The following is a 23,214-nucleotide window of genomic DNA, read 5'->3' on the forward strand; positions in this document are numbered from 1 at the left end:
TATAGTTCATCTCATTCAAAATCAATTAGTTTTTATAAAAAAGCTAAGAACGCGTGAATAGGAAAAACATGGGATTATAGTGGAATGTCGTCTTGAATCCTACAGGATTGTACGAGTGTTTGATTGTGCATAGAAAAAACGCAGAATTCTTTCAAAGAGGTTTGAGTGGATGGGATGTTTCCTATGAAATCTAGTGCAAATGAATCATATGGAAAAATTCCTATGGTTTACAATCCTACGAATCAAACAACCAAGATAGGAAAAATTCCTAATGATTAGAATCCTCCAAAATTCCTTTGAGAATCCTTTGAATCAAAGAAGCCCTTAATCTATTTTATGATTCATGGAATTGTGCGTTGTAAAGCATAAAGTAAAAACAAATAATGGCAATTCAACTAGAAAAAAAGTTTGGGCAGTTATGATACGGAAGATTCTAGAACAAAAGAGAACCACTGTTGTTTTGAGGTTTGTGCATTATGCTTAAGTTCAACCATGGAGTCTGCTAGATTGTACATGTGGCAAAATCCGGTGGGGGGCTAGAAGATGGTGCGAGGGGCCGAGTGGAGGGAGACTATGAAGGAATGCACAAGTGCGAGATCGATATTTAGAGAGAGGGGGCGAACACGTGCGCTGTTGCACGCAGTGGCGGAGCCATGAAAAATAAATGAGCTAGGGGGCCAAGCATTGCTAATCCTTTACGAGGAGGGTCAATTCATGAAATTAAACCTTTTTTAGCAGCAATTGTCTAATGATCACATTCATATTAGCCTCGATATATAGTGATGTTAGGGGGGGGGCAGGGCCCTTACTGCCCCTGTCTTCGCCATTGTGCACGCGTCTGAGAGATAAAGCGGAAGGCATGGATGATGAGAGGGGGACGTTGGATATATAATTAATGTGGGTGTATTAGCTATTTATGTTAATCCTATATAGAGAGGTATAGATTGATCGATGTGGACGTGGGAAAGAGGGTGAGACCTCACTGGATATATCGATTGATCGGTTTGTGTGGAAAACTATGAAAGACCTAGCTATATACACACATACATAGAGGAACATCGATCGTTGCGCATGCACGCGTGAGAGATAAAGAATGCCCGGTATGATGGAGAGGGGGATGTGTGTGGGTGTGTGCCTTCATGGGAGACCGACCTGAAGAAAAATATTGCATGCGTGCGATAGATAATGCCGACTGGTACTGTTTGTGCATGCATGCACGAGAGAATGTTAGTGGTACAATTATAAAGAGAAGACTACTGTGTGGGTGTAAAAGAATAGGTGAGGTCATAATCAATGTAAAGTTGAATTCAAATATTTGAATAAGAGATCCTGATGTTTGAAACCCATGCATGCATGAATATAACGGAGATCTGCGCGGTGTGGTTTGGAAACGAGCATGTTGTAATGTATACACATTGAACAAGGTCAGACTGATTTGAATTTGAGATACCGATGGCAGACATCATTTGCCCACGTCGCATCCGTGCATGGACACACTATTCTAATTGGAGATGATGGGCTGCTTTCGCATCACATATCTATATCTATACCCCTATTATATATTATATATTTTTTATATTGTGTGCGGGTAACTTTAACTTGAAAGATGGTCGTTGGATGAGGCGAATCCGATGGTCCAAAGATGGCAAATTTGAGCACTATTGGCCGTTGGATATCATCTAGATTCCACCAGATTTCGCCACATGTATAATCTAGAAGACTCCATGGTTGAACTTAAGCATAATGCACAAACATCAAAAACAAGCACTCTTATTTGTTCTAGAATCTTCCGTATCAGAATTGCCCAAATGTTTTTCTACATGATTTGCCATTATTTGTTTTTACTTTATGTCTTACAACGCACAATTCCATGAATCTTAAAATAGATTAGCTTTCTTATAAAAACTAGATGATTTTGAATGAAATGAACTATAGGAATTAAACGAACATCTACATCATGCATATATGTGTCAGGACCCCGACTCGATGTCACATCGATCTAGCTGGTAACACCTCATATCACTTTGCGGCCTCACGCACGGTATCCCCACGGGTGTCGCCTTACCTTTGCCCGGGACCGTTTGCGCCTTTTGGCTCACGTATATGATAGTGTCGCTAGCATCCATATGATAAGAGCCCGGGCTGACATGACTAGTCGTAAACCCAAAGCGGCACAGACTTACAGGGACAGGCATCCATGACCCAGCTTCGAACGTGTCGGTCATCAGCAAGTGGGTCCGGGCTGTAGCACTGGGCTAGCAGGACTCCGGTAAACCGGGCTGTAGCGGGCTAACAGGACTCCGGTACTCAAAGCGTGACATTTCCCCGAAGGGACAGACACAGGAACGAAGAAGGACACATGCCGGCCAGCCTAAGTGTTCCAGAGCAGTAGCAAGCTACCATGGCTCAGCGGTAACACTAGGAGACATTTCCCGGTAAGAGGGGCTACTAAAGATAAACAACTAGATAGTCAGATCCCACACATACCAAGCATTTCAATCATACACACAATATGCTCGATATGTGCAAATACAACGAAGCATCACAACATGACTCTACGACACAAGTACTTTATTTAAGGCTCAGGGAGCCATACATATCATACACACAAAGTTACGGGTCTCACGACCCAACATACAAGTCATACAGTCATACAAGCCAGCAGCGGAAGTACATTGTCTGGGTACAGACAACTAGTAAAATAAAAGAGGCTTGGACGCCTAACTATACTACGTGGTCCATCACAAGCTCAGGGTCACCACCTGGGTCCTTAGCCTACTCGTTGATGTCAACGTCTACATAGAACCCATCAGAAGGGGTTGCAGCGTCTTCTGTAAAAATGTAGATTATAGCAACATGAGTACAAAGGTACTCAGCAAGACTTACATCAGAACCTACATACATGCATAGTATCAAGAAGGGTTGGTGGAGTTATTGCAGCAAGCCAGCTTTGACTCTTGGCTAGGCTATCCTACGATACTCCAACTTGAAATAGTTTTGCGCACACGAGTCCACTATTCACCACTTCAATACACTACCGAGGATCCACCTCCGTCTTCCTACGGAAGAGCCATCCTCGGCACTCACACTTATCTTGAGGCTTTTAATAGTTTCCATTTACTTGTCTATGAACTGTATAGGCAACCAAGTAGTCCTTTACCGCGGACGCGGCTATTCGAATAGATCATGTTAACCCTGCAGGGGGTACTTCTTCATACACGCTCTCACCACTTACCGTCGTTTACACGACATGTACTCGGCAACCTTCAAGCAGAAGCCCAACGTGGGTGTCGGCCACGACCTACCTAATCACCTAAGCCTCCAGTCCAGGTTTATCGCCTATTCAGGTTCCATCCGCAGGGAGTCCGGCCGAGGTTTCCCATACGGCCCCGAACGATGTGAACAGGGTTCCCGAGATACCTAACGGGTATTCGGTACACCCGGCCACGTACCTACCGCATCACAGCCCACCCCTACGGTCAGCGCTGTCCACGGCCTCCAGTAGGCTACAAACACCAGAAACTACTTGCAACTCCCGGACGGAGAACTAGGGTGAATAAGAAGTCGAGAGGGTCCATTGGTTTCGGGCCCAATGCATGGTAGTAGCTGATTCTTAAATCACACATACAGATCTCAGTGCTTAAGGTCGGCTTCAATGAAACAACCCACCATGTACTCCTACATGGCCTCTCATCGATACCTTTACCAAATCGTGTTCACCACACCACTCTCATTACCGACATAATCATTTCACTCTAGCCCATCACCCAGATGAACCAGACCTGACACGACTCTAAGCATAGCAGGCATAGCAAGGTAGGAACAACACATACATATGGCTCAATCAACTCCTACACATGCTAGTGGGTTTCATCTAGTTACTGTGGCAATGACAGGTCATGCAGAGGAAATGGGTTCAACTACCGTAGCACACAGCAGTTTGAATCGCGTTGTCTTAATGCAGTAAAAGAGAGCAGGAGCGAGAACATGGGATTGTATCGATATGATCAAATGGTTGGTTGCTTGCCTGATGGTTCGATGCACGGATACAGTTCTTCGTTAGGGTAATCTCGGTACTCCTCGGGGACAGAACCTGTCGCAAAGGGCATCGATACACACGCATCACCAAACAATGTGCAACAATATGATGCATGCATGAAACATGGCAACATGAGTGTATTGGGCTAATGCAACTAAAGCCAGAAGGGTTTGAACAAATTTGAATCAAAGATTCAAATTTCAAATTCAAATATGGCCTTTTAAAAGTGCTTTTCCTTGTTCTGCTTGAATCATCAATTTAACTTGGTTGATCATGCATGAAAATAGTACAGATGGATAGATTGGATTTTTCTGATCATTTTTCATATATAATTTGTCCAATTTGGAGTTACAGAATAAAAGTTATGAATTTTTGAAGTTTAATTAATATTCTGGAATTTCCTGATTTAAATTAAATCCAGAAATTCAATTACTGCGTCAGCCTGACGTCACAGTGGCATCAGCAGGTCAACAGGGCTGGCTCGGGTCAAACCTGACGTGTGGGGTCCACACGTCAGTGACACAGGGGCTAATCCCGCGTTGACCCGGGCTGGTTAGCTTTGACTAGGCCCTGGGGCCCACTTGTCAGCGTCAGTAGGTGGGGGGTTAGTGACTAATTAACTAGGCCACGTCAGCTCGCCGGAGTTCTGGCCGGCGGCGACCATTAGCGCGGCGGCGAGAGTGGTTTTGGTCGTTTCGGTCACCAAATGGACCGCGGAGGCCACCGGAGTGGGGCTGAGGACAACCCGCAGCTCTTGGCGGAGTCCGTTGGGGTCGGGGTGGCCGGAGTCGACGGCGATGAGCTCGGCTGCGGCGGCCGGAGTTCGGGTGCGGTCGGGATCAGTGTTGCAGGGGGTTTGGGGAGGCGTAGGTGCGTTCTACGTGCTCCTGGTGATGTGTGGAGCACGATGGTGTGCTCGGTTGGGCGCTACGGTGACCGTGGCCACGACGGCGACATCGCCGGCGGCGTGGAGCTCTCGGTCGAGGTGGAGCTAGGGCCTAGAGGTCGGGAGAGACCAGGGAAGAAGGGGGAAACGCTCCGGGGGCTCACCGCGGTTGCAGTGGGCGTCGAAGCGGGCTCGGGGACGCGCCGGAGACGACGAATTTGACGGCGACGGTGGTCGGAGTCCGAAGAGGGGAACGGCGACGTGGCGGCGATGCAGGGCTTCCGGAGACCCGTGGAGCGGTGGGGAGGAAGAGGGAGTTGTGGCGGAGCTTCTGAGCTTGTCAGGGGAGCGAGGGGTGGTCGGAGACGACTGCTACGGCGAACGGTGGCGACGGTGGTGTTCGGCCGTGTGAGAGAGCGAGCGAGGAAGAGGAAGGAGAGAGCCGGGGAGAGTGAGAGAGAGCAGGGGGGATCGGGACGGGCTGCAGGCGTCGTCCACGCGGCCAGGAGGGCGTCGGCAAGCAGGAGGTGGCCGCGCGGCCGCGCGCGCGCGAGCACGCAGCAGCTTCGGGGCGTGGGGAGGAAGACGACGGGGAGCTACAGTGCTGGGCTGGGTCGGTTGCTGGCTGGGCCGGCCGGCTGGCTGGGCCGCACAGGTAAGTCTTCCCCTTTCTTTTCTGTTTTCTGTTTTTATTTAATATATCTGCAACTTTGTTGAATTAAATAAAATACCTAGGCAACTCCAAAAATCACCAAACTACTCCTGGCTCATAGTTGGATTATTTCCAACATGAAACATTTTAGTTTGGAGATATTTGAGCATTTAAATATTTTATATCATTTTAAATGCCCAAATTCAAATAGTTATGATTTAATTCAAAACCCTAGGATGGCCTAGGAAAATGTGCACCACTTTTGGCAGAGGTTCTGAACCAAGGCAAAAATGATGGGCATTTTAGAAGGGCATTTCAGGTTCATTGAAATTTATTTTAGTAAACCCTAGTTGGTTTCAGAGGGGACTGGGGGTTCTGTCATCCCCATTTCAAGTTTCTGATGAAAGAGTAAACATGATGCAACACTCTAATGCATGACTAGCTAGGGTGTGACAATATGACTCAAAGCTTGCATGCTATAATGTGGTATTTATTCATAATTTGGTTGCCAAATCTCATGCGTGCAATGCACGTGTACCTTACTCTAGTCTAAATGGTGTTTGTGTGTGTGTTGTGCGTGTTGAGGTGCAAATTATCTTTTTTTGGTACACGTTAAGCTTGTTCTTCTGAAATTTCAAGCCGCGCCTTGTTATGCCGAAAATTGAAGCTAGCGTCTCTGTCTATCGTGCTGCGAAACTCCCGCCTCTTCAACCTGCGCCTTGTTAGCCCGAAATATTTAAGATATATCTTTGTCTCGTTGTGCTCCGACAACTCCCTCCATCTCAACCCGCGCCTTGCTATTCCGAAATTACAACGCGCGTGAAAACTCCCACCTCCTGTGAAATCCCGACACACGAAATGCCCGTGGTACCCCTGAACCGAAAGAACCGCCTCAAATCGGTGGGGGGTACTTTCGTAACTTACCCCACATTTCGGACAAGCGCGTCTCTAAGCCATAGTTCCCCACTGCCATCCCATCCGCCCACCCATTCATACACCGAGGCCGCGAAAACCCGCGACGAAACCCCACACCCTGCTCCGTCCGCCACCCAGCCGGAGCCTCTTCCCCGACGTCGTCGTCCACAGCAACACCTCGACGTCCCTCATCCACCGTACCGGATGAGGATCCGTCGTCGATCTCATCGTCCCGCCGGTTCAGCCACCCCGTCCTCCACCTCCAAGGAGCTGCCCCGACGTTCCCCTCGTCTTTTGCACCACCTCCATTCCCACACCGCCGTCTTCACCTGCACCATCGGAAGAGCATCATCATCACCATTTCCTCGGATGAAGTTGCGGCCTAATCGGCTCCACCAAAGAGGTTGTACACTAATCGCTGCATTTTCTTCTTGATTTGATCTCACGGTGCTGCTGACGCTCGGTCCCGAGCCGACACGGCGCGGCTCCATCCACGGCGGCGTCGCCGGCCACTTCCTCCGCGACGTCGCTCCCTCGGCGGCGACGTCCACATCAGTAGGAGCTGCTCCTACTTTAGCTCTCGCTCGCGCTGCTGCTCTGCTCTGGCTCTCGGTCCCCTGCCTGGTCTGCTCTTGCTATTGCTCTTGCTCGCGCTGCTGCTCTCGCTCTTGCTCTTCCTTGCGATGCTGCTCCGATTTGGCTACACTTCAGTCGACTGAATCGACTTTTGGGTCAGTCGATTTTCAAGGGGTGGGCTCGCCGGGGTGAAGGAAGAACCAGCCGCAGCGGGGAGGGGGGCTCGTCGGAGAGGTACCCCACTATCTATCTTAGGGTTCAGGATGGGGGCGGTGGTCGCCGGCGGTGGCGTGGGGATCGCCGGAGAAAAATCTCGACACGGGGAGGGCGGGGGCTAGAGGGATGGCCGGGGCAGCGGCGGACCGGCGGTGGGGAGTGTTTTCGGGGCGGGCGTGGCGGCGCACTGTGGGCCGCGGGCGGCGCGGGGCTGCTGTTTGGCCGGTGGTGGCTGGCGGCTCAGGGGGGTGGAGGTTGAAGATGAACCGCAGGCCCTTGATTTCATATCCAACGGCTGCAAAATCGACTGACTAGAGATGAAAAAGTCAGTCGACCTACGTGTAGCCTCATCTTGCTAGTGCGTTCAGTTTCGACAGCAAAATTCAGTTTCGACAACAAAATTCAGTTTCGACAGTTAGGTTCAGTTTCGACAGTTAAGTTCAGTTTCGACAGTTAAGTTCAGTTTCGACAGTTAAGTTCAGAGATGAGCAGTTGATGTATTTTACATCTAGCACTTTGTGGTTATGTATTTTACATCATGTATTGGAGATGCTATTAGAATTACACTCAGGTTAACGTTGTTCGTTGTCTCTCTTGTCCTGCTTCAGGCTCGGCGTCGTACAACTCACCGAAGCTGCTCCAACGATGAAACCCTCCATCACAATGGAGCAGTACCTCGTGCTCCATCTCCAGACGCCTAAGATCTTCTTCCCCTCCTCCGACAGCAAAGTCAGCCGGAGCATCCTCACCGGCCAACCAAATCACGCTGAGATCGACATGGCTTCGCCAAAGAGGTTGTACACTTGTTGCATCTCTTTTTTACTCTACATGTTATATATATTGTCCACTGAGCACTCGTAGTAACGGGAAATATGATTATTTTATCCTACTATATGACAAGCAGTGAGGTACCAGGCAACTTAGCTATCCGTGATGGACTGTCTTGAACGCCATCATTATTTATCTCTACGCGTTTGAGCTGTGCATTTGTCGATGGGCCTGGGACTTGAGCTAGTATGGCAGTGGCCTGGGTCCAAAGTAATATAAGTAGCACAAAAACATTTTTTTAGTGTAGGATTTTCCTTGCTCAAGCCTGCCTACTAGAATCACGAGTGCTTGAAAGGAAAAGTGAATGAAAAACATAGGAATTGGAAAGTTTCCTATGGTACTACTTTTCATGAATTTGGTGCAAAGGAATGGAGCAAAGGAAAACTGTAGGATTTGTTCCTTTAGTGTCTCCTTGAAAGAAAAACCGTAGGAATTCTAATTTCCACTTCTCCTCCTTTTCATATTCCTATTCATCAAGCACAAGACTAAGAGATAGTAGCATAATAGCATTATAACCGTACATTTTCTTATGGTTTGACTTAATGTCGCCATGCTTTTTTGCATCTTGTGATCTTCCAATTGTTGTGAATCAAACATCCAGATTGGCAGAAATCCTGTGTTTTTAAATTCTCTGTTTTGCACGTGCATTCCTATCCTATTCCTGTCTATTTCCTATCCCTGCATTGTTAGAATCCTCAAATTCAAACAAGCCCTTACTCAATTACTTCTGTTATAGATATGTGTCAAAGAAAACCTTGTGTGGTTTGTCCTGCTCCTGCGGCGCTGTGTTCCACCCCAGCTCAGCTGCTCCAATGACGGAAGGGTTCACCACAGCAGGGATCTGCTCTCTAGACTGTCTTCCGCCGCCTCAGATCTTCTTCCCCGCCGCTGGCAGCCACGACAACTGCATTACCATCATCAACTAAGCAAATGACCTTGAGGAATACACAGGTCCGCAAGAGAGGTCGCACTCTTTCGTGTCTGCTTACGTTATGCGTCGCTTAATATGATGACATGCTACATTATCGTCGTGTTCACCTATTAGACTCCGAGTCAGGTCCAAACTAATGCTGAAACATGAGTATTTAAATGGTTGTGGGGTACATATTGGGGCAGCAATCAATACTATCTATCTACTATCTGGTTAATCTCCGGTGTCTACTATGAGTTTCATGTTGGGTGCAAACAAACATTAAAGGAGACATTATCTGTATTTTTTAACTAAAGCTATTATCTGCCTGCTATCATTGGTTTTGGGTCTATCCACAGTTTGCTACCATCACTCTGGATTTGTGCATGCACTCCTTACATAATCTCACTATGTTTTATTCCTATGCATGCCAGTTATTGTACACAATGGAACTGATCATGTAGAGCAAAAGAGACGAGCCTTGCGTGGCAATAAAATTTCATGCAGACATCGTTCCATGGTGGGCGCAAAGGCAGCCCCCCCTCCACCCATTTCAGATCGTAATCAAGAGGAAGATAACTGTTCTGAGGGGGATTCAGAAGGAGAAGACCACTCCTATTTACCCCATGAGGTCTTCGCTCTAACTTGGCATGCTCATGTTGGTAATATCATGCATATGGTGCCTTGCATTGCTTACTGTATACATTAAAGATGTCATCTGCTTAGTTTAGACATGCTTTGTGTCAATGCCATCTGTTTAGTTTCTTTATCGTATATGTGAATCATGCAATGCCATCTTGTCTAGCCAGGCATCATATATGTGAATTTTGCAATGCCACCCTGGTTAGCCAGTCATCTTATATGTGAATTATATCATGACATCATTTTTTTATTATGTGTTAAATTTTTCAACAATTTTAGTACATTCAATTACTCTTCCTGTGCATCAGCCATTTGGCACGATCATGGAAACATCTGGAGTGGAAACAAGGTCTTTAGAGCAGACAATGCTATCTGACGAAGCACATGTCTTGCTGGTTACTGTTAGCTCCTCAGAGGAGGATTCAGAGATAGATGGCCAATCATATTTCCCCCTTGAGGTGCATGCCCTAACTTGGCAGGGTTATGTTACTCATATCGTGCGTATGGTATCTTGCATTGCTATGTCATTTGCTTAGTTTAGACATGCTTTGTGTGAATGCCACATGTTTAGTGTCTAATTACCATATATGTGAATTATGCAATGCCATCTTGTTGCAAGACATTATATATGTGAATGATGCAATGTTATCTTGTTGCAAGGCATTATGTATGTGAATTATGCAATGCCATGCTGTTTAGCCAAGCGTCATATATGTGAATTATATCATGCCGTCCTTTTTTTGTATTTCTCATTGCTTTTATCGACAATGTTTGTATATTCAACTGCTCTTCCTGTGCATCAGCCATTCGAATTGGTGATGGAGAAATCTGGAGTGAAAACAAGGTCTTCAGAGCAGACAATGCTACCTGCTGAAGCAGATATCTTGCTGGTTACAGATAGCTCTTTAGAGGAGGATTTAGAGGCAGATGACCAGTCCTATTATCCCCCTGAGGTGTATGCTCAAACTTGGCAGGGTTATATTACTCATATAATGCATATGTTGTATTGCAATGCTTAGTTTTTACATCATATACAAAATATTGAATGCCATCTCCTTAGTTGACACATCATATATGCAATTGCCCTCTGCTCACTTCCTTAGTATATAAATCATATATTTGAATTATGTCATGCCATGATGTTTACATAGACAACATGTATCTGAATTATGGCATGCCAACCCATTTTCTAAAGACATAATATAGTTATATCATCTCATCCTGTTTACATAGTCATCATATTTTAAATTATGTCATTCTATCCATGAACTATATCATGCCATCATGTTTCCATCGACGACATGTTTGTGATTTATGGCTTGCCAACCACTTTAATAGACACATCGTATAGTTATATCATTTCATCCTGTTTACATAGTCATCATATTTTGAAGTATGTCATTCTATCCTATTTAGTTAGCCATCATACATGTGAAATTGTGTCATGCTATCCTGTTTAATTAGCCATCATATATGTGAAATTATGTCCTGCTATTCTGTTTGCTTAGACAACATAAATGTGAATTATTTCATGCCCTGTTTTCTTCCCTACTATCCATTGCACCTGTCTATCTTACAATGTCTGTACATTCAATTACTTTTCTTGTTTATCAGCCATTTCAATTGGAGGGAGTGATGGCAGTATCTGTGGGAGTAAAAACACGGTCTTCAGAAAAGATCGTGCTACCTGTCGATGCAGATAGAACCACAGTTGTACTTTCCCAAGAATCAACCCCACCACACATAACTCACACTCATGCAGATTGTACCCCTACCCAGTTGGACAGAGAACCAGCTACACCCCTTCTAAACCCAACCCCAGCAGATAGACACCCAGTTCTCGTTGGCACAACACCGTCTCCACCATAGAGCACCCAAACACGAGTAGTTAGTAAGGCAACTGCAGTGCCCAAATCACGAGGACCACCACTCCAAACCCGAAGTCAACACTTAAAGCAGAAGAAGAATTGTTCTCAGGTCAGGTTCCGTAGCTATGGTTCATACTACTTTGCTCTTGCATCACTGTATTTACTGATACCAACCAATTTCAAATTTGAAGGATGCAATTGAAACTCCAACGGCGCAATAGGTATGTTTTAAACCTGTTTCTTCAACGTGTTTGGCTGTTTGATATTGTAACTTGATCTATGTTGATTTCAGTTTCAATTGAATAAACAGTTATGTTCTCATGCCATGCACATTACAAGTGTTGTTATTGTTGTGTAGTTTCCCACACTTATATTCTGTCTATGTTGCTTTGTCTTAAATAGATATGATTCGAACTGTATCTATCTTGATTTGGCAACATAAACTAGAATGATATAAACCATACAGTGACCATACTACATAGATATATGTTTGTTTCATGCTATTATCCTGTCAACCTTACTACTGAACTGGTTTACCAAAATGAGTTTCATATACTACATTGTAAACCTGAGATGTGTTTGTTTGTTTCTCTTTTAGAACGTGGATAAAATATTGGACAAGAGTACCCTGTTATGCAATGATAAAGGAAGTAATGCAGATAAGGTTCAAGATAGTGAGACATCCCTGTTGGTCTCCAAGAAAGCTGATAAAAACTATAATGAGGACACTGAGACAACCCCAAAGTCCTGTCTTGATGTAGTGTTCGAGTTACTGGCTACCACTGCTAGCACCGGCTCTTCGAACTCGTTGTCTGAATTAGTTTGGCTTCTTGAGTCTCAACTTCTAGTTGAAAGACATCGATTAGATGTTATGCGACAGGAAGACGAAGGACTAAGGAAGTCCCTGCAGAATTCAGATGCTTACTTTCTGGTGCAACAACAAGCGCTGGAGGACTTAAGCGCCAAACAAGAGAAAGCTAATAAGCTTGCTAAGCATCCTGCCAGCATTATGGGTACCTGGGATATTGTTTCTTGAGCTCTTCTGAAGTGGTTTCAGTTCTGGACTTGTTTTGCTGCGGCATTTATATGCTGCCGTGTTCCCTATATTTGCACTGGTGGCGAACTTTGATGCCCAGTGGATGTAATATGTGTAATAGCCGTGATAGCCTAGTGTAAGTTGCTTGCTTATTTATTTCCTTGTTGTCTTGTTTATTTGTTTGCTTGTAGTCAGTGCAGTTCTTTTTCTGTGGTTTTCTAGTGGCTGCAATAACCTATTTTTTAAAACTAGGCCATAATAACCATGGGCTAATATTTACTGTAGTGACACTGGACCTACGGGCCGTAGAAACAGTGGGCCTTCTACGGGCCGTATAAACAGTGGGCCTTCTACGGGCCGTATAAACAGTGGGCCTTCTACGGGCCGCAGAAACAATGGGCCTTCTACGGGACATATCATCAATGGGCCTTATACGGGCAGTATGATCGATTGGCCAAACATGGGCCAATAACAGGCCGCATAATGGCCGTAAAACGGGCTTGAGTTGGAATCGTCCGTTCATGGGCCGACCATAATGGGCCATCGTTAATAGGTCGTATTTCATGACGCTATGAAAACGGCCCAACGTGTTAATGGACCACAAACGGGCCGACTGTAACCACGGGTTGAATTTGGCCCATAAGCAGAAAATGACAGTAACGGGCTGTAAGTAAACAAATGCTGGAAATGAGCCCAAGAATAGATGGGCTCTGAGAAGGCCGAAAGATATCATGGGCTGGAAACGGCCCAACGGAATAACGGGTCCTTAATGGGTATAAAGTGATACACTATTCATTACGGGCCAGTTTCACCATGGGCCGTTAATGGGTGTAAAGTAATACACTGTTCATTACAGGCCAGTTTCACCACGGGCCGTTAATAGGCCAAGAGTTACATAGGGCCTCATATGGGCCGAAAGACGTCATGGGCCATACATGGGCCAGAAGTGAAAACAGGCTGGAATCATATTGGGTGGCCCATATGACGCTATTGGGCCTAATTCGGATAGGGCATAACGATCCTAGGGTTAGCGGGCTGTAAATGGGCTATATGCGAACATGCCGTTAACAGACTTTACATGGGCCGGCCCGCCACCTTTTGACCAAGTCAAACGGGCCGGCCTTTTCAGAGGAATGGGCCTCTATTGGGCCGTGCCACGTGTCGACGTATCATAGGCGCCTTCTGTCCAATGAGTGGATGACATCTGTCCCAACGGTGAGCCGACACGTGTTTCCTCCAGCCAATGATGATTTTACACGTGGAAAATCCCCATTGGTCGGGGCTGTTAATGGGTTATCGGATCCAAAACCCGACCCGATAGCTTAACGGCGTTCTGTTACGGTGGATGCCACGTGTCGGTCACCCTTGACAAAAGCACTTCTGTGGCGCGATTTATCGTCATGGAAGTGCACACTTCCGTGATGATAATTTTGGTAATGTCATGGAACACTTCTACGACAGCACAGGTATGACTATCTTGATTCTGTCATAAATTTGTCATGGATGTACATGCATGACAAAAAACGCGACCTACTGTAAACACTTATCATCACGGAAGTGTATTTTTTTGTAGTGTTAGAATACTCTATGTGCTTCACTTATATCTTTTGAGCTAGATAATTTTTGCTCTAGTGCTTCACTTATATCTTTTAGAGCACGGTGATGGCTTAATTTTGTAGAAATTGTTGATCTCTCTTGCTTCACTTATATTATTTTGAGAGTTTCTTAGAACAGCATGGTATTTTCTATGGTTATAAAATTGGTCCTAGAATGGTGGGCATCCAAGTTGGGTATAATAAAAACTATCATAGAAGTGAATTGAATACTATGATCAACTTGATGCTTAATAATTGTTTTGAGATATGAAGGTGGTAATATTAGAATCATGCTAGTTGATGTAATTGTGAATTTAAGAAATACTTGTGTTGAGGTTTGCAAGTCCCGTAGCATGCACGTATAGTAACCGTTGTGTGACAAATTTGAAGCATGAGGTGTTATTTGATTGTCAACCTTACGAGTGGCAGTCGGGGACGAGCGATGGTATTTTCCTACCAATCTATCCCCCTAGGAGCATGCGCATAGTGCTTGGTTTTTGATGACTTGTAGATTTTTGCAATAAGTATGTGAGTTCTTTATGACTAATGTTGAGTCCATGGATTATACGCACTCTCACCTTCCATCATTGCTAGCCTCTTCGGTACCGTGCATTGCCCTTTCTCACCTTGAGAGTTGGTGCAAACTTCGCCGGTGCATCCAAACCCCATGATATGATACGCTCTATCACACATAAACATCTTTATATCTTCCTCAAAACAGCCACCATACCTACCTATTATGGCATTTCCAAAGCCATTCCAAGATATATTGCCATGCAACTTTCCACCGTTCCGTTTATTATGACACGCATCATCATTGTCATATTGCCTTGCATGATCATGTAGTTGACATCGTATTTGTGGCAAAGCCACCATGCATAATTTTTCATACATGTCACTCTTGATTCATTGCCCATCCCAGTACACCGCCGGAGGCATTCATATAGAGTCATACTATGTTCTAGTATCGAGTTGTAATTCATGAGTTGTAATTAAATAGAAGTGTGATCATCATCATTTTTAGAGCATTGTCCCAAAGAAAAAAAAGAAAGGCCAAAGAAAAAATAAAAAAAAATAAAGGCCAAAGAAAAAAAAGGAAGGCCCAAAAAAAATAAAAAAAATAAAAAAGGGGACAATGTTACTGTCTTTTTCCACACTTGTGCTTCAAAGTAGCACCATGTTCTTCATATAGAGAGTCTCATTTGTTGTCTCTTTCATATACTAGTGGGAATTTTTCATTATAGAACTTGGCTTGTGTATTCCAACGATGGGCTTCCTCAAAATGCCCTAGGTCTTCATGAGCAAGCAAGTTGGATGCACACCCACTTAGTTTCTTCTGTTGAGCTTTCATACATGTATAGCTCTAGTGCATCCGTTGCATGGCAATCCCTACTCCTCGCATTGACATCAATTGATGGGCATCTCCATAGCCTGTTGATTAGCCTCGTTGATGTGAGACTTTCTCTTTTTTTGTCTTCTCCACATAACCCATATCATTATATTCTATTCCACCCATAGTGCTATATCCATGGCTCACGCTCATGTATTACGTGAAGGTTGAAAAAAGTTTGAGATTACTAAAGTATGAAACAATTGCTTGGCTCGTCATTGGGGTTGTGCATTATGAGAGCATTCTTGTGTAACGAAAATGAAACATGACCAAACTATATGATTTTGTAGGGACGAACTTTCTTTAGCCATGTTATTTTGAGAAGACATGATTGCTTAGTTAGTATGCTTGAAGTATTATTATTCTTTATGTCAATATGAACTGTTATTTTGAATCATTTAGGTCTGAACATTCATGCCACAATAAAGAGAAATACATTGAGAAATATGCTAAGTAGCATTCCACATCAAAAATTCTGTTTTTATCATTACCTACTCGAGGACGAGCAGGAATTAAGCTTGGGGATGCTTGATATGTCTCCAACGTATCTATATTTTTTGATTGTTCCAGGCTATTATATTACCTATTTTGGATGTTTATGGGCTTTAGTTTACACTTTTATATCATTTTTGGGACTAACCTACTAACTGGAGGCCCAACCCGAATTGCTGTTTTTTTGCCTATTTTAGTGTTTCGAAGAAAAGGAATATCAAACAGAGTCCAAACGGAATGAAACCTTTAGGAGTGATCTTTTGGAACAAACATGATCCAGAGGACTTGGCGTGCAAGTCAAGAAACAAGCAAGGCGGACACGAGGGTGCCCGGTGCGCCCCCACCCTCGTGGGCCCCTCGAGCGTCCACCGACGTACTTATTCCTCCTATATATACCCATGTACCCCGAAAACATCAAGGGCGACCACGAAAAACTATTTCCACCACCATAACCTTATGTATCCGCGAGATCCCATCTTGGAGCCGTCGCCGGCACTCTGTCGGAGGGGGAATCCACCACAGAGGGCCTCTACATCAACTCCAAGGCCTCTGCGATGAGTTGTGAGTAGTTTACCATAGACCTTCGGGTCCATAGTTATTAGCTAGATGGCTTCTTCTCTCTCTTTGATTCTCAATACAAAGTTCTCCTTCCTCTTCTTGGAGATCTATTCGACGTAACTCTTTTTGCGATGTGTTTGTCGAGATCCGATGAATTGTGGGTTTATGATCAAGTTTATCTATGAGAAATATTTGAATCTCCTTTGAATTCTTTTATGTGTGATTAAGTTATCTTTGCAAGTCTCTTCGAATTATCGATTTGGTTTGGCCTACTAGATTGATCTTTCTTGCCATGGGAGAAGTGCTTAGCTTTGGGTTCAATCTTGCCGTGTCCTTTCCCAGTGACAGCAGGGGCAGCAAGGCACGTATTGTTTTGTTGCCATCGAGGATAAAAATATGGGGTTTATATCATATTGCATGAGTTTATTCCTCTACATCATGTCATCTTTCTTAATGCGTTACTCTGTTCTTCATGAACTTAATACTCTAGATGCATGCTGGATAGCGGTCGATGTGTGGGGTAATAGTAGTAGATGTAGGCAGGAGTCGGTCTAGTTGTCACAGATGTGATGCCTATATACATGATCATGGCTAGATAATCTCATAATTATTCGCTTTTCTATCAATTGCTCGACAGTAATTTGTTCACCCACGTAATAATTATGCTATCTTGAGAGAAGCCACTAGTGAAACCTATGGCCCCCGGGTCTATCTCTTATCATATAAGCTTTCAATCTACTTTTATTTTCATCTTTACTTTTCCAATCTATATCATAAAATACCAAAAATATATTTATCTTATCATATTATCTCTATCAGATCTCACTTTCGCAAGTGGCCGTGAAGGGATTGCCAACCCCTTTATTGCGTTGGTTGCGAGTTCTTTGTTTGTTTGTGTAGGTGCGCGGGACTTGTGAGGAGCTTCCTACTGGATTGATACCTTGGTTCTCAAAAACTGAGGGAAATACTTACGCTATTGTGCTGCATCACCCTTTCCTCTTCAAGGAAAACCAACGCAAGCTCAAGACGTAGCAGACCCATCAAAGAACATGGTCCAATGTTCTGACTGGATTTGAGTCGGTTGCTATTGTTCTGTCCACTCTGCGAGGAAATATGCAATTGCTTGAGACTTGATGGCCTTCTCTGCCTCAAACTTGATATCCAATGGATGAAGTTCAATCACCCACTTTTCCACTCGACCAGTTGCATCTCTGTTGTTTAGAATCTCTGATAATGGAGCATTGCTGACGACTGAAACTGAATGATCAGAGAAATAATGTGCAACCTTCTTCATGGTTAAGTAGATCTCATAAACAAGCTTCTGATAATGAGGGTATCTCTGCTTGGACGGGGTCAAGACCTCTGAAATGTAATAGACTGGGCGCTAAACTTTGAAGGTTTTGCCTTCTTCTCCCTGCTCGACTGTGAGCACTATGCTGACAACTTGTCCCGTGGCTGTAATATAAAGTAAAAGAGGCTCTTTACTGACTGGAGCAGCACACACCGACTGGGTGGAAAGCAGGGCTTTGAGCTCTTCAAATGCTGCTTCGGCTTCATCATTCCACTCGAACTTGTCAGACTTCCTCATTAGTCGGTAAAGAGGCAATGCCTTTTCACCGAGGCGTGAGATGAATCGACTCAGTGCAGCCAAACAACCAGTAAGCTTCTGAACATCATGCACTCGCACTGGGCGCTTTCGTTCGGAGGATTGTGCCAATCTTCTCTGGATTTGCGTCGATTCCTCATTCGGAAACGAGAAAACCGAGTAATTTTCCGCCTGGGACTCCGAATGTGCATTTTGATGGGTTGAGCTTGATACCATACCTTCTTAGGTTGGCAAAGGTTTCAGCGAGGTTAGTCAGTAGGTCGGAACCTTTGCGTGACTTAACCACTATGTCGTCCATGTATGCTTCCACATTCGGACTGATCTGACTGAGAAGGCACTTATGAATCATGCGCATGAATGTGGCACCAACATTCTTGAGTCCGAAGGGCATGGTAACATAACAAAAACACCCGAGCGGGGTGATGAAAGCAGTCTTGATCTCGTCAGGTCCAAACAGTTGGATCTGATGGTACCCGGAATAGGCATCCAGGAAGGACAATCGCTCGCACCTCGCAGTTGAGTCGACTATCTGGTCGATGCGGGGCAGAGGAAAATGATCTTTCGGGCATGCCCGATTGATGTGCTTGAAGTCAATACACATTCGAAGTGATTTTTCTTTCTTGGGAACAATAACGACATTGGCGAGCCACTCGGAGTGGTATATCTCACGGATGAACTCAACGGCCAGAAGTCGAGCCACCTCCTCGCCAATTGTCTTCCTCTTCTCCATGGCAGACCGAAGAAGATGCTCTTTGACAGGTTTTGCTTTTGGGTCGACTCGCAAACGGTACTCAGCCAGTTCTTTGGGTACACCCGGCATGTGAGATGGCTTCCATGAGAAGATGTCCGAGTTCTCACAGAGGAACTGGATGAGCGCGTCTTCCTATTTGCTGCAGAGTGTCGTTCAGACGTGGGTCGGAGCGGCATTGGGATTGGTCGGGTGGATGTGAACCGGCTTGGTCTCTCCAGCCGTCTGGAATGCGGACTCTGAGGCAGGCCTCTTGGCACGCAGAAAATCACTCGGATCTGCTGTCTTTTGATACTCTTGGAATTCCACAGCTGCCATCTGCTCATCTGCTATCTTTGCACCATCCTGAAGACAATCTTTTGCTTTTTTCCGGTTATCGGAGACTGTTATCACGCCTTTGGGGCCAGACATCTTCATCTTGAGGTACACATAACATGGTCGAGCCATGAAACTAGCATAGGCAGGTTTGCCCAGAATGGCATGATAAGCACTCTGGAAATCCACAACCTCAAACGTCAACTTTTCTTTGTGGCCATTCTTCTCATCACCAAAAACCACATCAAGAGCAATCTAGCTGAGTGAATCGACTTTCTTTTCTGGGATGACTCCGTGGAACCTCATGTTGCTCTCGTTGAGTTTGGACATCAGAATGCCCATTCCCTTAAGAGCTTCGGCGTATAGGATATTGAGGCCACTGCCACCATCCATCAGAACTTTGGTCAGTCGAGTGCCCCCGACGACTGGTCGACCACTAGCGCCTGCCGCCCAGGGGTAACTACTCGCGGTAGGTGGTCTGACTGGTCTAATGTGATAGGACTTTTTGACCACTTCAGATATTTTGGCATTGCGAGAGCAACCATGTTCACCTCTCTGTTAATGACTTTCAGTCGACTTCTGCTCTCAACATCAGCAAAAATCACTAGGGTGGCATTAACATGGGGATATCCTTCTTCCTCTTCTTCCTTGTCCTCTTACTTCTCAGAATCTTTATCCTTCTCATTGGGCTGACCCTTCTTCTGGAAGCTCTGGATCAGGAGTCGACACTGTCGAGTGGTATGTTTGAGGAGGATCAGATTCCCCTCTTCATCTTTCTTGGTGTGAATATGACACGGCAAATCCATCACGTCATTTCCATCTTGATCTTTTACTTTCTTGGGGTTCCAGGGCCCTTTGGGTTTCCCTTTGAACTTTCCTTGATTCAACACTGCTGCCTCGGCAGGTCCTGCTGCCTCAGCCTTTCGCTTCTGCTTCCGACTGGAATTTCCTCCTCCGGCGTCCTAGGCGACTGTTTTATGCTTACCACTACGGAGTCGGTCTTCCTCTTCGCTGTTAGCGTACTTGGTGGCAATCTCCATCATCCGAGTCAGAGTCATATCTCCTGTCCGACCGAACTTCAGATTGAGCTCTCTGTAGCGAACGCCTTCTTTGAAGGCACAGACTGCTTGGTGATCTGACACATTCTCCACTGTGTGGTGCAGAGTGATCCATCTCTAGATATAGTCTCTCAAGGTTTCATTCGGTTTCTTTACATAATGCTGCAACTCTGGTAGATCGGCAGACCTCTTGCAGGTACCCTCGAATGTTCTGGTAAACACTCGGGCTAACTCATCCCAACTCAAAATGCTCCCAGGGGCCAAATGATGCAGCCAAGCTCTGGCAGAACCTTCAAGCATCAGAGGGAGGTGCTTCATGGCCACCTCATCGCTGCTGCCACCGATGTGCACAGCCACTCGGTAATCTTGAAGCCAAGTGTCGGGCTTCGACTCTCCTGTGAACTTGCTGACACCAGTAGCCAATCTGAAGTTGTGGGCGATCTCAGCGGCCCTGATGGCCCTTCCGAAACACTCGGGGCCAGAGATGTGGACCCTGCTTCCATTGGGCCTGTCTCTGTCTAGCCCTTCTCTGTATGCTCTGTTCCAGTCGACAAAGCCTTGAACAAGGACTGACCTTGCGTCGAACCCAGGCTCTCTTGGGTCGACTGGAAATCTGCGGTCATTACCATACCGCCGGGGCGTGTATGACCCGCCCCTCGGAGGGGGTGAAGGCACTCGATGGTAGTTGTCACGGGCGAACTCACGATCATCATCTCCATGAACTCTTCCTAAGTGCCGATCCTGGCGGTGCTCGCGGTCCCTTTGCCTCAACAGCGACCTAGGACCGTGTGCCGACTAAACGGTATCTGCCATTATCGACCGACTGTGAATTCTATTATGCGACTAGGACACGACGGAGTTCTGATCTCCTGCTGCCCGGAGCAGCGCTCTAATCCGTTCTAAGCCCCTTCCTGCCTTAGAGCAAGACGACTGAATGGACTCTGCAATACGCGTAGCAGCTGCGAGATTCTGAACCAGCGTACGGAATACCTGAGTTTCCAGTGGAAACAGTTGTCGTGAACGTCGATTGGATCCGGGGATCAATCGACGGGCACACTCATCGAGAGAATGTTGGAGATTCTCCAAACGAATGCGCTCAGCCACCGTGGCCAGGCGCACGTCTTCCAAAGCCCGAGCCTCAGTGGTTTCCCCTATGATGGGGGTATGGAGAGCCTCCTCGTTGCGGCGACACAGCTCCTCCCTCTGCTGCGAACTGAGAGGTTGGGGCTGGTACTCCTCATGGCCGAGCGATGTACCGTCGCCGTCCCTATTCTCGCTGCTGTGACGGAAACCGGGTGGGCCACGATGAGAGTCGACCATGAGGACCTCCGCCGCGGGGTCACAACTCCCGGTCTCAAAATGTGTGTCTGCTAAGTCAGTCGACGGGTCGACTGGACCGCAGTGATATATGTCGGGCTCGATCGCCGCGACCTGGGGGGTGAACGTCTGCTGAGCCACCGCGTGCTTTACCCACCGCTGGAGCCGTGACTGACCTGACCGCTTGCGGCGGCGTCCAGTGGAGCGAGAGGTCGACACGGGTGTCAACTGGTAAGGGATCGACGACTGCCGGAGGAGGACGCCACGGGCACTCGCCCGGAAGTGCGACGAACCTCGGATCGGTAGTGCCTCGATGTCGAGGGGGGGCTCCTGGAGCCAGGCCGAGTCATCGGCGACGAAAGTGAGCGCGCCGAGTCGGAACTCGCGACCCATGATCAAACTGCCGCCGGAAACCATGTTGATGAAGACTGAAGAAAATGCAACCTCATCGGAAGTCGCTAAGACGCTTTGCCCCACGGTGGGCGCCAACTGTCGTGGTACTAAGACTGACAGTAAGAGTAGGAGGTATGTATGAGGAGGCAAGGTCCTAGCTACGGTGAGATTGTACGCAAGTGTTTACAAGTTCAGGCCCTCTCGGAGGAGTTAAAATCCCTACGTCTCGGTGCCCGGAGGCGGTCGACTGGATTATAGTATGTGTATGTGTTACAGGGGGTGCGAACCCTTGTGCCAGAGGAGTGGGGTGGCTTATATAGAGTGTGCCAGGACCCCAGCCATCCCCCGTTACAGAGAGTTCAATGTACATAAAGAGAGGGCGTTACTGATAACGCCACCTATAAAGTGCTATTAATGCCTTTGAAGACTACGGAGTGAATGCTTGACCGTTGCTATCCTGTGCGACTCCTGGTCTTCAGTAGGTTGAGTGGTTTCTTGTATGGTCGAGTGATATCGGGAAGGAGGGGTACCCGAGTGATATGACTGGTCGAGTGGATTGCACTCGACGTCTTCAATTGGTATTCTCTGCTATCTCTGGGGTGCCTTTGCTTCTAGGGTAGTGACCTTAGGTATGGTGTATAGGTCAAGCCTGTGACCCTACCCTAGGTCTATATCCTCATCACTTTCAACGGCAGGAAGAAGTCCGACACCGCGTGGTTCGCGAATGCGCGCGGGGTGCTGTCGCCACCTATTACCACCCCCATGCCCAAGGTGAGCACGTCCAAGTAGCTCTGTGGTGACTCCACGCCCCGCCTGTAAGAGAGGTAGAAGACCTTATATTGATGGGAGGATGGGCAGAACCCCATGGCGCACTTGACGAGGAGGTCGATGTTGGGCGGAGGGGGGATCTTTAGCGTCTCGCCGGTGATGGGGTTGCATACGAAGACCGGCCAATCCGTGTACTTGCCCACGGGCGCAACGAGTAGGAGATAGCCATTGCAGGCGTTGACAGGGCTGTAGGCAGGGGCTAGATTGGTGATGCGGCCCATGGCCTTGGCCATGGTGGGGTTGAGGACCACCATGTCCATGCCGATGCCATGCCCGCAGATCTCCATGACGGCCAACGCCTCTGCTGGGGTGCCGCCAGGTGCGGACACGATGTGGGCGGCATGGC

This window comes from Triticum aestivum, chromosome 5B (genome assembly GCF_018294505.1).
Source record: "Triticum aestivum cultivar Chinese Spring chromosome 5B, IWGSC CS RefSeq v2.1, whole genome shotgun sequence".
NCBI lineage: Eukaryota > Viridiplantae > Streptophyta > Magnoliopsida > Poales > Poaceae > Triticum > Triticum aestivum.